The sequence below is a fragment of the Lactuca virosa genome, chromosome 3 (assembly GCF_052849685.1).
Source record: "Lactuca virosa cultivar CGN04683 chromosome 3, Lactuca_virosa_CGN04683_v6, whole genome shotgun sequence".
In the NCBI taxonomy this organism is placed as follows: domain Eukaryota; kingdom Viridiplantae; phylum Streptophyta; class Magnoliopsida; order Asterales; family Asteraceae; genus Lactuca; species Lactuca virosa.
In genome coordinates this window covers 50,008,464-50,022,227 of record NC_136428.1, presented here as the reverse complement: position 1 = coordinate 50,022,227, position 13,764 = coordinate 50,008,464, and the positions used below count along the sequence as shown (strand labels likewise).

Here is a 13,764-nt window from a genome sequence, read left to right as displayed (position 1 = left end):
GACGTTACCTTTTCCGACGACCGAACAGTACCTCGAGTGAACCAGCAACCACTCCACATATACGATCTCCAGCGAATTACCACCTCCGACTTCCGTATCCGCTGGTATGTCTGGATATTTATGTATCTATCGACTTTCATTATGCTTCTTGTTCAGATCCGGTTAGATCTGAGTAATTTCAGTGATTTTTTCTTGACTCTGATGACGTTCGTAGTCCGGAACTGCTTTGATCTAAGAGAATACGAGTTTTAACAACTGTAATCTCTTGTTTCCGGCCTTAATTTGTTGCTTTTAGCTGTTGTTGGTTTTTCTACGCGAGATCATCAAGATCTGTTCATTTTTTGTTCCAGATCTGCTGAATATTTTATTGATGACGAACTCCGGCGAATACATCTCAAAAAGCTATTAACTCCGGCGAAGTAGTTGTCGTGTGAAGAAGGAGACTTGAAGATGTGGCTATTTTGCTTTGTATACCAATTCTAAGGTGTTGTTTGTTTTTTTAGAAAAACCTCTTAAAAACGCTTTCTGCTGCGCGGCGCAGCACACGCGCAACACTTTCCCTCTCGCAGCAGTTTGTTTTTTGGAAGACTTCAGACTGCAAAACCTCTGCGCATGTGCTGCGTGGCGCAGCACTTGACTTGCCTCTTCAAACCTCTTCAGCTTTCAATTTTTTGAAGTTTTTTTTAGAATTTTGGTATAACTTATTTTTTTTAAACATTTAAAAAAAAAGCTTTTATTTACGGATTTGATACAATTTCTTATTATAGTTTCCACAAATTTTTTTAACTTAACTTTTTTTAAAAAAAAAAAAAGCTTTGATTTTTTTAATTTTTTTACCATTTCCGTTAATAATATTTTCAGTTTCAGTTTCAGTTTCATCTTTTTTAACGTGTGTAATTTTTTACGAACTTTGTACACATCGTTTGCAATACTTTCTTAATTTTTTTTATTATTTTCTTTTTTATGTTTTTTAAAATTAGTTTTTTTTTCTAGAATAAAGCTGTTAGCTTCTTTTATATTTTTGTAAGTTTTTTTTTTAAAAAAAGTTTTATATTTTTGTTTTTTTACATGTTATTTTTAGTACTCTTTCAATGTTTTAAGATTAGAATTATTAAAATTTCGGTGTTGAGAACTATTTTAAGTTTATAAAATTAGTTTATTTAAATTTCAGTTTACTGCAGTAGTCTGCAGATGTTAAAAAACAAACATGCTTCTTATTATGGGCTGCAGCTGTTTGTCCCACCTCTTCTGCTACAGAGGATTGCAGAGGTGGTCCGCAGACTTCATGAATTTTCGCTTCGAAAAACAAACAACACCTAACACTACATAGTATAAGAGAGAGAAAAAGAAGGGTTACCTGTGATGCTTAACTTATGTCAGATTCGTGCAGGTACTTTTTTACCTATATATTTTATTTATTTAGAGTATTGATTACTTAGGTTGTGTTTGACGCCACAACTACCTGATAAGCTAACTTATTTTTCGAGTTTTTTTATGTTGTCTAAGCTAGCTTTTTGAAAAGCTAGTTAGAATAGCTTTTTAGGAGTAGTTTTAAAATTTTCCAAATACACCCCTTAATTAATTATAGAAACACATACTCCTACATGTTCTTTTATGTAATTTTATATATTTCAGCTAGCTTTTCACCTAGTTTTACTAAACGTTATTTTTTATCAGCTAGCTTTTCAGCTAACAGCTAGCTTTTCAGCTAGTATGACAAACATAACCTTATAGTGGGTAGCCTTATCTAAGTTCTAGATTAATTCTTAAATATAATTATATATATATACTTAATTTGGGGAGCCTTATCTAAGTTCCTTTTTTGGTTTTACTACTTTTGCCACCAATGTTTCTTCACTTTTCTTTTCCTGGAGAATTTAGCCACAATTCTTTTATGCCTTTTCATTTTGCCACATAGGTTTGTAAAATTGTCATTTAGGTCCCCTGCCATCGGACGTTTTTACTCTCCTCTCCACCGCCTTTGACTCTGAAGGCTTTACAACTTTCTTCAATTAGGGAATAGCGCAGATGGATCAATCGAAACATCCCTACACCGTCTTCCGTTTTCTATTCATTTCTTTTTACCAATTATAGACGGTGGTGCGACCTTCGATGCCAATCACCACTCATCGTCGCTGCCTTCTCCGCCGTTTGCTTCAACAAGGCGCTCCACCGGCTATTACCCTATTTTTCATCTGCCTTCATTGTTAAACTCCTTTCTGTTTTAACCCACTTCACCTACATCCACCGTCTGCCCACCTCGATTGGTTGTCGTCGGCCACAATCAAAGTCGTCAAATCCTACACGCGACCCAAGCAGTTGTCGGCCTCCATTTGCGGTCATCATAGGTGTTTCCCCCCTCTTCTTCACCACATATCACCACTTCATCAACCATCTTCATCATCGAACCCTAGACGTAGCACCAACTAGATAAAGATGAAAACTGGTGAGGATGAACATGAGTGCAGCGTTTGTCATGATTTTATCCTCTTCTGTACAGTTTTTGCCCTGTTTTTTTCTCATGTCAGTCATGTTCCCCGACGTCCTTTTTCTTCCATCATCTGACCGTAAGAAGATCATTCACTGTGCTGTGATATCAGGTACATACACTTCTTAGGGTTAACTACTTTTCATGATCCAAATTCCCCATTTCTTTCTTCCTAAAGTGATGTATTGGCATTTTCAGTTATTTTTTAGGGTTATATGCTCATATTTTGATGGATTCTAAGTTGTGATTTCTGATGTAGGAAGTGGTTTTGATCATTCATTTGTATTTTTGCACCAGGTAGGTTTGGGGCTTCAACTCTGACAATCGAAAAGGGCTGGTATTATCAAATCAAGTAATTTTTGTGAATTTCGTTTGGTGGTTTGATGGAAATATGTTTCATGTTAGGGCTTCTTCAAATTTGGTGAAAATCGGTTTTGAAGTCGTGTCAGAAACTTGATCGATCTTCTTAACCAGCACCATGTAAGTACAATTCGACGTTTTTTATGGGTGAACATCTCAATTAAAGGTTTGCAAGCTTTATTAATATTTATTTTCTTAATTTACAAGTGGTGGAACTATGCTCAGACCTTACCCTTGGCTTTACTTGAGGTTTACTTATGTTTGGAAGACATCAATAACACAGTAAGCACATTCATGTTATGTTCAAGTTTTCATTTTGATTTTTTATGAATCATTTTTAGTTAGGCTATAATTAGGGCTAGAAATCTACAAGCAACAACTAATTTCAGCTTATCATTTCAGTTTTATTTTAGGTTTATTTAGTTTATCTGTCAAAATCAAAGAATCATTGTAAATCTAAGACAAAAGTTACTGTCAACAAACCTCCCAGAGGCAACAACCAACAAGAAATGATAATTATAAATCTAAGACAAAATCAGGTTGGAAAACAAGTTTTCCAAGAACCTCAAGTTTAATGAAACCTACTGCAAGGGGATTAGGTAAACAAAATCAAGAACGTTTAATGGATCATTCCAGATATTAATTGTAGTGCTGAAAATGATATTATACTTGTCATCATGCTTACATTTACAGATTTACTGATACCAACCATATTAGACTTGCAGTTTGGGACAAATGGTGGCATATATGAAAATTTGTTGTGTAGTGAAATAAAAGTATATCCAATTATCCAAATAAGAAAAGCAATCATGAGTCTTGAAGCATGCAAGTCTCACAAGTAAGAAGAGAAAGCTACGAAAACTTTTTGTGGAGTTTGTTCACCCAAAATTGATTCTTTTAGTTTCTTGCTTCTGTTAATCGATTGAGGATTGAGAATGACTCCATTTTCATAATTTCACATGGTGGGTTTGTATAAAATTTGACTAGAAGTTGGTATTTTTGGTCTAAATTATGCAGAAGTTGTGCCAAAAAGGATTCTTGATTTGATGATATTTGGGTGGAATTACTAGGGAAAATGTATCAACTCGCCTCCAGGTACGCGAATCTTTTCTTCAAAACCCTTTTTTTTGCTGAGTGGATAAATAATGTTTGTCTAGAATAAATGACCGTTTTACCCTTACGTTTACCAGGATGTTTATAAGTAAATTTGAAAACAACATGTTCATTATTGATGGGTAGATGAGGAAAGATAGGTTCTCTTTTTCCAATTATATGATGAATATAGAATGACAATGAATTTATTTTTGTTTTTTTATTTATTTTGTTGACCAGATATCTGTTTGCCGACATGGTCATTCATTGCAGTTATAGTAGCTCCACAATTTCGCAGGCAACAGTTGGCTAAGAAACGAATGAACCTGCTAGAAGATAATAAAGGTACAATATGCTCAACTTTCTTTAGATATATGTTTGATTTTGAAAGCCTAAACCCTTTCGGCACATATCTGCCAAAATTTGTAATATAAATGTGTGTTAGTTGCTTTCAAAGGTTGGGAATGCTTGATACTATTTTCTCTGAAAGTTTGGGATCAATTGTTTCTATTTCACCAACTGTTGATTACATTTTTGTATCAGGTCTTTCACCAATTGTTGATTACAATTTTTAGCATATGACACATTATAATTAGTATTTACATTAGTGGTGATTCAAGCAAGTTCTTGATAAGCCTAATATTTGTAAATCGTCATTTTAACAATAAAAGTGACTAACGTGCATTAATCTCATAATTTGTTGTGTTTTTGGAAATTACATTTGTAGTTTTTTTTTTGTGTGTGTGTTTGTGTGTGTGTGTGAATTCTTTGGTCTTAAATTTGGTTTGGACATACAAAACTCACCTATATTCTTATGGGGTTGCTTATACTTATAGTCCTGCCTAAACCTCTCTGAATCTTAGGGCTTGTGACGTTTTTCTTGAGGTACTTTAAAACCCAAACTGTTAATGTTAATTTTGTTATATATTATTTGCTAATAGAGTTTTAGATGTGGAGGATAGATAGTTATAAAATAAAATCAGAAATATATGAATAAATATTTTTAGCTTCGGGTGCTTTTGTCATTAATGGTATTCAGGGAACAGAAATGGTAGAAAGCCTTCCTTTGGTTTCTGTGTTACTTTGACATGAATGAAGTTGAATTGATTGAACGATTTGTTTCTTAGCTGAAACTTTTTAATGTATATCGTATGTCTTGTATTGTATTATGTTGTAAAAAGTAAAATTTTCTTATTTTTGTTGCATTTTATGGTGTCATGTGACAAAACTGCTAGTTATTTATGAATTTATGAATATAATAAAGGAAACACAGTAACCTCTGTTAAGATATGTATATATATAAAATATAAATGTTATATATTCTTCCAAAGTAAACTTTCTTAGTTTTTAATTTATTTTTTTAAAGTTTAATAACAATTGTATCTTATGAGTATAAATTATTTTATAAGCACATAAAATAAAGATTATGTTATTATCTTATGAGTATAAATTATTTTATAAGCACATAAAATAAAGATTATGTTATTTGAAGGTTAGAGAAGAACCTAAATGGACTTGTATAAATAAATAGTATTATCACTACAATCTTAGTATATATATATATATATATATATATATATATATATATATATATATATCAAAGTCATTAAATTGATAATATGAAAACTACGAATCGATTGAATTAAGTTGTGAATGGAATATGTTTTAAGTTGTGAATAGATGATATATTAAGTTGTGAACGGACTATAAATTTTATGTTATAAATGATTTATGTATAAATGTTTGTATTATTTTTTTTAATATATATATTTGTTGTGTTGTATAAATATGTATAAATATATTATTTTATAATTGTTTTGCATTGAACTATGAATAAGTGAATTAATATGTTTTTTAAAATGTGAATATAATATTTAAACTGTGAATTTTCTGTATTAAATTGTGAATTGATTGTATTAAGAGTTTAATTTGTAATACGGTTATGAATGCATACTAGTTGTGTACTAAAGTGTGAATTTTGTGTATTAAACTGTAATCTTTGTGTTTTAAACTGTAAATTGACTGCATTAAGCTGTGAATTTTTGTTTAAACTGTGAATTGACTATATTAAGTTGTTAATTTTGTGTATTAAATTGTGATTTTTGTATTTTAAATTGTGAATTAACTACATCCAGCTGTAAATTTTCTGTTTAAACTGTGAATTGACTATATTATCCTGTGAATTTTCTGTTTAAACTGTGATTTTTTAGTTTTAAACTGTTAATTGACTGCATTAAGCTATGTATTTTCTGTTTAAACTGTGAATTGTCTGTATTAAGCTGTGAATTTTTAATGAACCTTGTGTTAAAATATAAATTATTTATGTATGAATGGTTATATTAATTTCATGTTAATATATTTATTTTTTTGTTATACAAATATGTAAAAATGTATTAGTTTTTATAATTCTTTTGCATTAAACTATGAATAAGTAAATTAATTGGTTTATTAAATTGTGAATATAATATTTAATTTTTCAGTCAATGATTTTATATCTACAGATTCAGGATGAAGGATGATCGCGACACGGTGACACGTGTGGTTGGTGGTGACATGTGGTAGTTGGTCGTGACAATGGTGGTGGGAGAGTTTAGGTTTGACTTTTTAAATATGTAAATTAGTGTATAATGGCTTGTAATATGTTATGTTGTGAATTTTATGTATTAAAATAAATGTTGTGTTAAAATATAAAGAAAGGTATTCATGAAAGTAAATTGTGTATTAGTAAAGTATTATGTATATTAAACTGTGAATATTGTATTTTAAACTGTGAATATTAATATTTCTTATACACGATATATTATTTAAAAAATCTATAATTTAGAAAAAAGAAAATTGATTTTTTCTACACATAATTATATATATATATATATATATATATATATATATATATATATATATATATTACTAAAATTTTGTATATTTTGGCTGAAAAAATAAAAAGTATTACTAATAAAATGGAAGCTACAATGTTTTTCTATTAAGCTGTGAATATGACTAGAAAAATGCTACTGAATTTCATGTTAGTCCGATGACGGTCCGATGGTGGTCTACGATAGTCCGATGGTGGTCCGACAACAAGTTGCAAGTAGTTTGTAAACTAGGAAATTAAAATTTTTGTTTAATACATTATGAATGTTGGATTTGTCCAAAATGCTCTTAATAAAAACATTTTAAATAATGGTTCTTAGGGTTCTTAACATTTTTTGGTTATCATTTGAACCACTCCTATATATATATATATATATATATATATATATATATATATATATATATATAGGGATGAGATCGAACTCATAGTTTTCCGAGAACCCAAGAACCAAATAAGAACCATTAGATCAAAATAATAGAAGGTGAAGATGATTTATGGCAGTTTTGTAAATTCTTAAAAAAAAGACGCGGGGGTACCTGACTAAAATGATCCAGGGGCATTTTGGGATAACTTAATTTATACCCATAAACCAAATTCAATCCTTGATTCAAATCAGGTCAAACCAAATCATCACGTCTCTCTCTCTCTCTCATCTCCGACAATCGACCATTCTCCCTAATCCTCGAACGATCCAGGCTTCATTGAACCCGATCAACGTGAAGAAGGTGCGATTAATCAACAGTTGGATATCTCTCTTCCATTCGAATATCGTTTGCCAAAATCAAGCATCGCTGACCGGAATCTATGGCTCCCTTCGCACATCTGCACTCTCTAATGTCCATGTCGTAAAAATTTAATCCACGAATCAACATATTTAGGTTATGCTTCTCCCTCCGCTCGTCAATGACTGCCTCTACCTCCGATGGAATCAATTACGTTGCTCTATCGATCTGTAAATCTGTAAACGACTTTCCAACTGCATATGTAGATCACTTCGAACTGGAGAGGATCTTCTGTCGTAGATTCCTTCTTTTTCGATCGTAATTCCTACAGCCACAAGTTACAAAGATCACACCTCTGTTTTGATTCTCAAGTAAGTATAATGAATGACTTCGTGATTTTATTTTGTTTTCATTAACTCGATCTATTTTCATTACCTCGTTGATTTGGTGGAATTATGACAAATTGAGGAAAGCTATATTTCGTGGAAGGTGTGAATAATTTATGACAACTAAAGGAACAAATTTTGCCAGTGGTTTTCCATTTGGTGATTCCGACAACGTTCGCTCTCAGCATGACATAAAGGTAGTGGTTTTACCATTCCAGAAACAAGAGGAGCTTATGATGCAGTAGTCTATTGAGCATCGCCGTCCTTTAAGGTATATTTTAATTTAGTAAATTATAATTTTTTTACTTTTTTTTTTATCATGGAACTCATGTGTGATCTGAAACAGGAAGAGCTTATGATGTCGGAGGTTTTAGCATTCCAGAAAAACAACATCCCACCTTGCTTCGGTATAAACCACCAATCACATATGTATTATATAAAGTCAAATAATTTGTTCAGTATAAACCACCAATCACATATGTATTATATAAGTTCTTGTGTAGCTTTATTAATTCCTAATCATTTCTTCTCTTTCACATTCCAGAGATAGTGCTGCTGCTAAAATAATTCTCATCCAATAAGACAAGAGACAAATGATTTGATGCCATTTGTCTTGAATTTCCTCCACAATGTCCGAGATACTTAATGTATTTTATGTTCTCCAATCTCCATTCTTATCTTTATTCTTAGTATTTCTTATGTCCCTTCACACTTGTGTATTACTTTCTTAATTTATTCATTCATGAAGTCATATGAACTTTTGTTTGCAGTCAGGTGTTAATGGGTCAACTGATGAGTTTTGAGCACTATAACATTCCTATGGTGCACATGCAACCCTAAATGCTTTGGATTTATGTTTTCTCTAATTATACATGCATATTTTCAATTTTCCAAAGCATTGTCCTAACTAGCATACAGTTGAACAATTGAATAAAACATCTAGTTAGATGACATACATTTTAGAAGGACTTGTAGTTCTTGACCTTTGAAAGCTTGAGCACCTCAAGTGTGATGCCTCTAATGGTTCACAAACACCATATGCACGAGGAGGCTTGATAGAATAGGTTAGCAAGCTCAAAATCGTGTATCACTCTCTTGGAATGATGGGGCAACCGATTTTGGCTCTAGGAGACTCTATTTATAGTGTGACAAATGCTAGGGTTACACTTTGTAAACCCTAATGACCTTTCATATACTTAGGCTCAATGGGTTAACCTCCATGGACTATCCATGGATTATCTCATTGGTTTAGCCCATCCTAAATAACCATGGATCATTAGCCCACACTATTAGAATCATTTATTTACACAATCAATCCTCATATATTTAATTAGTCTCTTTTGATCACTAAATTAATTCCAAATTAATTCTTGATCAATACTAATTAAATAATATGATTTCATATTAATATATTATACTTGTAATATATTAATAAATCATAAATAATCTTATTCTCAAAAGTCCATCCTATCAAATTGCACTGATGAAGGCAACCCAAAAGGACCATGCTACAATCGGGTCAAGTACATCCTAGCTATAGTTATGGGCTTAGACACTAAATCCAACAGTCTCCCACTTGGATAAGTCTAATAACTATAACTGCCAATGTAACTCTAGGATCCAACTTAGCAATCATAAGCTTTGAAAAGCCGCTGTCAACTTTGACCCAGTCACTAACGCATCCTTTAGATAAGGGATCATATAATCCTCTGTTTTCAAGATATCAGCTGGACAAATACATGGAACAATGTCATACTTATTGTCCAGCAGTTTGTTTCCCGATTTCCGATTCGTTTGACATAGAACATAACTGAACACATTAATTTAGTTCTGACCGGGCCCGACACATAAGTCAAAACAGAATCATCGAGGGGCCCAAGATATCGCTTTTAATCCTCTTAGGATAAAAGGAACAGATAAACTTCGACATTATATGCTTGTACTAACTATTCATTAAATTATGCACAACGATACGTTTTATAACATCAAGTTACTGATGCGTTTTCGTATCATCAATGCACAACTAATTCATAGTCAACAACTCATATATCTAGGTTTGAAGACTTATATGATATTATCGTCTCACGATCACTCATGATAAATTCCATGAAGTGATTCAAGTGAGCGCGGGTTGATCCAATACTCAAATTTTATTTTAGAAGTACTCATGAATGGTGTAGCAAACTGTTGCTATGCCTAACGCCTTAGACAATCTACAAGTCAACTCATGACAGTCTTCTTCCATACTTACTTCCAACGTATGATCGACTATGGATGGTTTGAATAATATTATTATTCGGAAAGTCAAAACATGCAAAGTGAAACAAAAGAATAATATTAATCATATATGGCCCCAAAACTTTTGAGTGTAAATAAAACACCTTTTATTTAATCAGCATATTGATTACTCATTATTCATTGTATATTGTTTCGATTTATCCACTAATACTTGAATTAAAACAATAGCTATCCCATGCTCCAAGCATGCACACTATGTTTACCTACGGTCCTTATTTTGTGAAATAGATCAATTGTAAACATTTCCAACAATACTAATTTCATAATTCCAAATTCTTATCGCAAGTGTAAGAATACCAAGTTCTTGCCACTTACTATAATTTGTTAGATTCTAAACTTATATGCATTGATCCTTTTGTAATGACTATGTACACAAGTCACAGAGACTTTGACAATTACAAAACTTTCCATTGGAGATTGTTACAAGACAATTCTATAGATCCGAAGTCTCATATTCAAAGCACATTCCTTTGAACATCCTTCTTGCATAAAAGTTTCAAACTTTCTCATGGATTCTTGATATCTAACTCCCATTATGGAAACATTTCCATATTCGCCATATGACAACTCATTGTTAAAAGAATCATGTCTATTCATAATAATGTCAATATGGTCCATCCATTACTATACTTCCAACTATCCATAAACAACCAATCTTTGGCGAACCTTGGATTGTTCTTAGTAGTTGTTTAATAACTTTAGTCATATCCAGTTCTAGTCTTTTTCCCTCTTAATGCCCTAGGCATTTGGAAAATTAGAAAACATTAATATTATAGCATATGCAATCGATCCTATACCCGAAACATATGGGATACGATTCATAATGTCTTACATAAAAAAATGATACTTGACCAGTCTTTTGCTATAATATTTCCATATATAGAATTTCCAATGCTGAAGCATTTCAACATGGTATTCATATAAATCCTTGACTAAATTTAATTAAAATCTCAATCTAAACTTTTAGAATTGAAATGAAGTATAAGTTCCTCTCCCTTAATTATAGCAAAACAACTTTTCAACCCTGCAACTTTGCGAATTGAAACCTTTGTTTTCTATAATTAACACTGCTAACTCGCAACACTTACCATAATAATTATGCTCCCACTAGCATAATAATTATTATCTTACTAGCATAACACTTATGCTCCCACTAGCTTTGACATGTACCCAGAAATAAGTTGGACTTCTAAAAATCAATACTTGTTGACTTTCTTACCAAAGTTCAGATTTCTGACACGAGATGCTTAGATAAGCCTTTATCTAAGCTCACACACCTTTTATAAGAAAGCTCATATGTGTGTCTAAACAATTTTAAAACTTACAACAATAAGTTTCAAATGTTTAGACCTTTTGCCATTTCTCACAATTCGAACTATGAAGAGGGATGCCATAATCATAATCGAATTTGAAAATATCACAATTGCTAATTCTTTGTAATCTACTTAGTGAAAGCGTTTCCTCACAATCATTTTCATGAAGCGGAGAGAAACCTTATAACACTTAAATTGTATGGTGTATGTGTTCCAAACTCATATGGACTGAACTTGTTCAATCTTAATTTCTTGCCACCTGGCAGAACAAGGGCCTGCCATTGCTTCCAGGTTGTTACACAAACAATTTAGAACTCATAGAACTCACATGCATAGTCAACTTTAACTGGAACGAGCACAGAAACAAGAATATGTCAACACGATAGGTTACAAACCTCAAGTCGTGTGCTAGTGATTAACAATAAGTTTACTCTTGATTAGTTCTTGAAACTTTTCAAGACCTTTTAGACTCACACTAACCTCTTGACATATATGATTCTCTTTGTCAAGAAACATTACTTAACAAACAAATATTTAAGAGTTAGTGCGGTTTCTTATCAAGACGAAAACTTTTGACAATCGGTCTTAGTTGATCTTTGTTTTATCCAAAACATCACAACCTACCAATTTCAAATGTACAAGAGTAAAAAACATTTTACTCTACATTTGCTGATATGTCAATCAATATACAATCTTGGAGTATGACTCTAAGATTTGATTTTGGAACGAAGCATAATTCATCTTAATTGATTTAACCATTTCAACAATTCCTGATTCCTCTTCTTAGCCAAACAAATGCACTAAGATGTCCTTAGAGGATCAAATTGTGATATGGTTTTCATAATCATTAAGATGATCATAAAACACAATACTCAAGTACTCTCCCATCTTTTCAGATTGGAGAAACTTTTATCTTTCTGCCGACTTTGATTATTCTTATTCGTTCTGCTATACATTGAGACTTTTCAATGACTCAGAATTATACTTAATCTTGTAAGCATAACCATATTTACTAACTTTAGTAAACCATAACGAATAGTCCTATCGTTCTTTGTGGTGTACCTGACCGATGCACAACCAAGTGTACTCGATCCCCTAGTCCTTCACTTGACTCACCTATACATGTGAACAAGGAATTTAGTATTAATTTCCCAAAGATGAAGGTTCTCATTCATCACACAATACAACCTGCATGATTCCAAGTTTCTATCCAACTGAAACTTAGGTGATGAGAATCTTTTCTTATTTGGTAAATTTAGACACTAACACAAACGAAGAATCAAATCCATATTGCTAAAATAGAAACATACACACATCAATTTTCACAAATGCTATTGCAAGGAAATATAAATAAGATAAAAAGTCAAAATTTTATTTATTTATAAAAGGTGTGGAAAAACTTTTCCTTACAGTGCAATTACATATGAAAACTATGCTATTACAAATTTCTACGCAATCTATCATAACTCCTAAGCAGCAACTCAAAAATCCGATCATCGAATCAGGTGATCAAAATCCATCTTTTCACGATCAGATTCAGCTCACTCTTATTTTAAGCTTCCTTTTTTTCTTTGATCCTACAAAACATCAAAATGCGACCCTGTCACATCATGTATTAAGAATCTCCAAATAGGAACTTAATAGAGTTAGATAGTGGACTTACCTGAAGCAGAGTCAAACTTTTTGACCTTACCAGCTCTTATATCTCTCAGGTAGTTAGGGCAGCTTCACAACCAATTCCCCTTCTCTTGGCAATAGAAACATATGGACTCTTTGGGAATGATACACGAGACTATCTCAGACTTAGCCTTTCCCTTTCCCTTGGAAAAAGAAATCTTTTCTGGACTTCCAATGTTTCCATTGTCAATGTCCATGTAAGTTTGGGAAGCATATCTTTCAATCAAATTTGCATTACCACTGTGCCAAATCATTGCTGATTCAGCAGCAATTATCAAATATGTAAGATCGATAAGGGACATATCGCGGTCTGTCATATAGTAGTCTTTAACAAACTGACTATACGACTCGGGAAGTGACTGAAGAACCAAGTCAACAACCAACTTCCTCAACACAACGACTCCTAACATTCCCATCCTGTCAATGCGTGACTTCATCTCCAAGACATGGGCACACACAGACCTTCCATCTTGGTGTCTGCTAGCCAATAGGGCTTGAGTGATCTTGAACTTTTCAAGTCTTTGAACTTGTGGGTTAGGGAGAATAATCGGCGGAG

General features: G+C 32.3%; 2 long non-coding RNA genes across 10 annotated transcripts; both read left to right on the top strand.

Annotated features, from left to right (window-relative positions):
• Positions 1–1,979: 1,979 nt before the first annotated feature.
• On the top strand, positions 1,980–6,654 carry LOC145165643 (uncharacterized). Of its 7 annotated transcripts, XR_013740174.1 has the most exons (8): positions 1,980–2,600; positions 2,786–2,825; positions 2,894–2,968; positions 3,056–3,130; positions 3,566–3,686; positions 3,866–3,943; positions 4,181–4,285; positions 6,442–6,654. It is a non-coding gene; the product is annotated as an uncharacterized LOC145165643 (long non-coding RNA). The 7 variants fall into 7 exon arrangements; XR_013740175.1 differs by lacking the exon at positions 2,786–2,825; XR_013740173.1 differs by having other exon boundaries at positions 2,790–2,968.
• Positions 6,655–7,404: 750 nt separating this feature from the next.
• LOC145165642 (uncharacterized) lies at positions 7,405–8,774 on the top strand. Of its 3 annotated transcripts, none has more exons than XR_013740167.1 (4): positions 7,405–7,905; positions 8,008–8,191; positions 8,267–8,327; positions 8,465–8,774. It is a non-coding gene; the product is annotated as an uncharacterized LOC145165642 (long non-coding RNA). The 3 variants fall into 3 exon arrangements; XR_013740168.1 differs by having other exon boundaries at positions 8,003–8,191; XR_013740166.1 differs by lacking the exon at positions 7,405–7,905 and having other exon boundaries at positions 7,913–8,191.
• Positions 8,775–13,764: the final 4,990 nt, after the last annotated feature.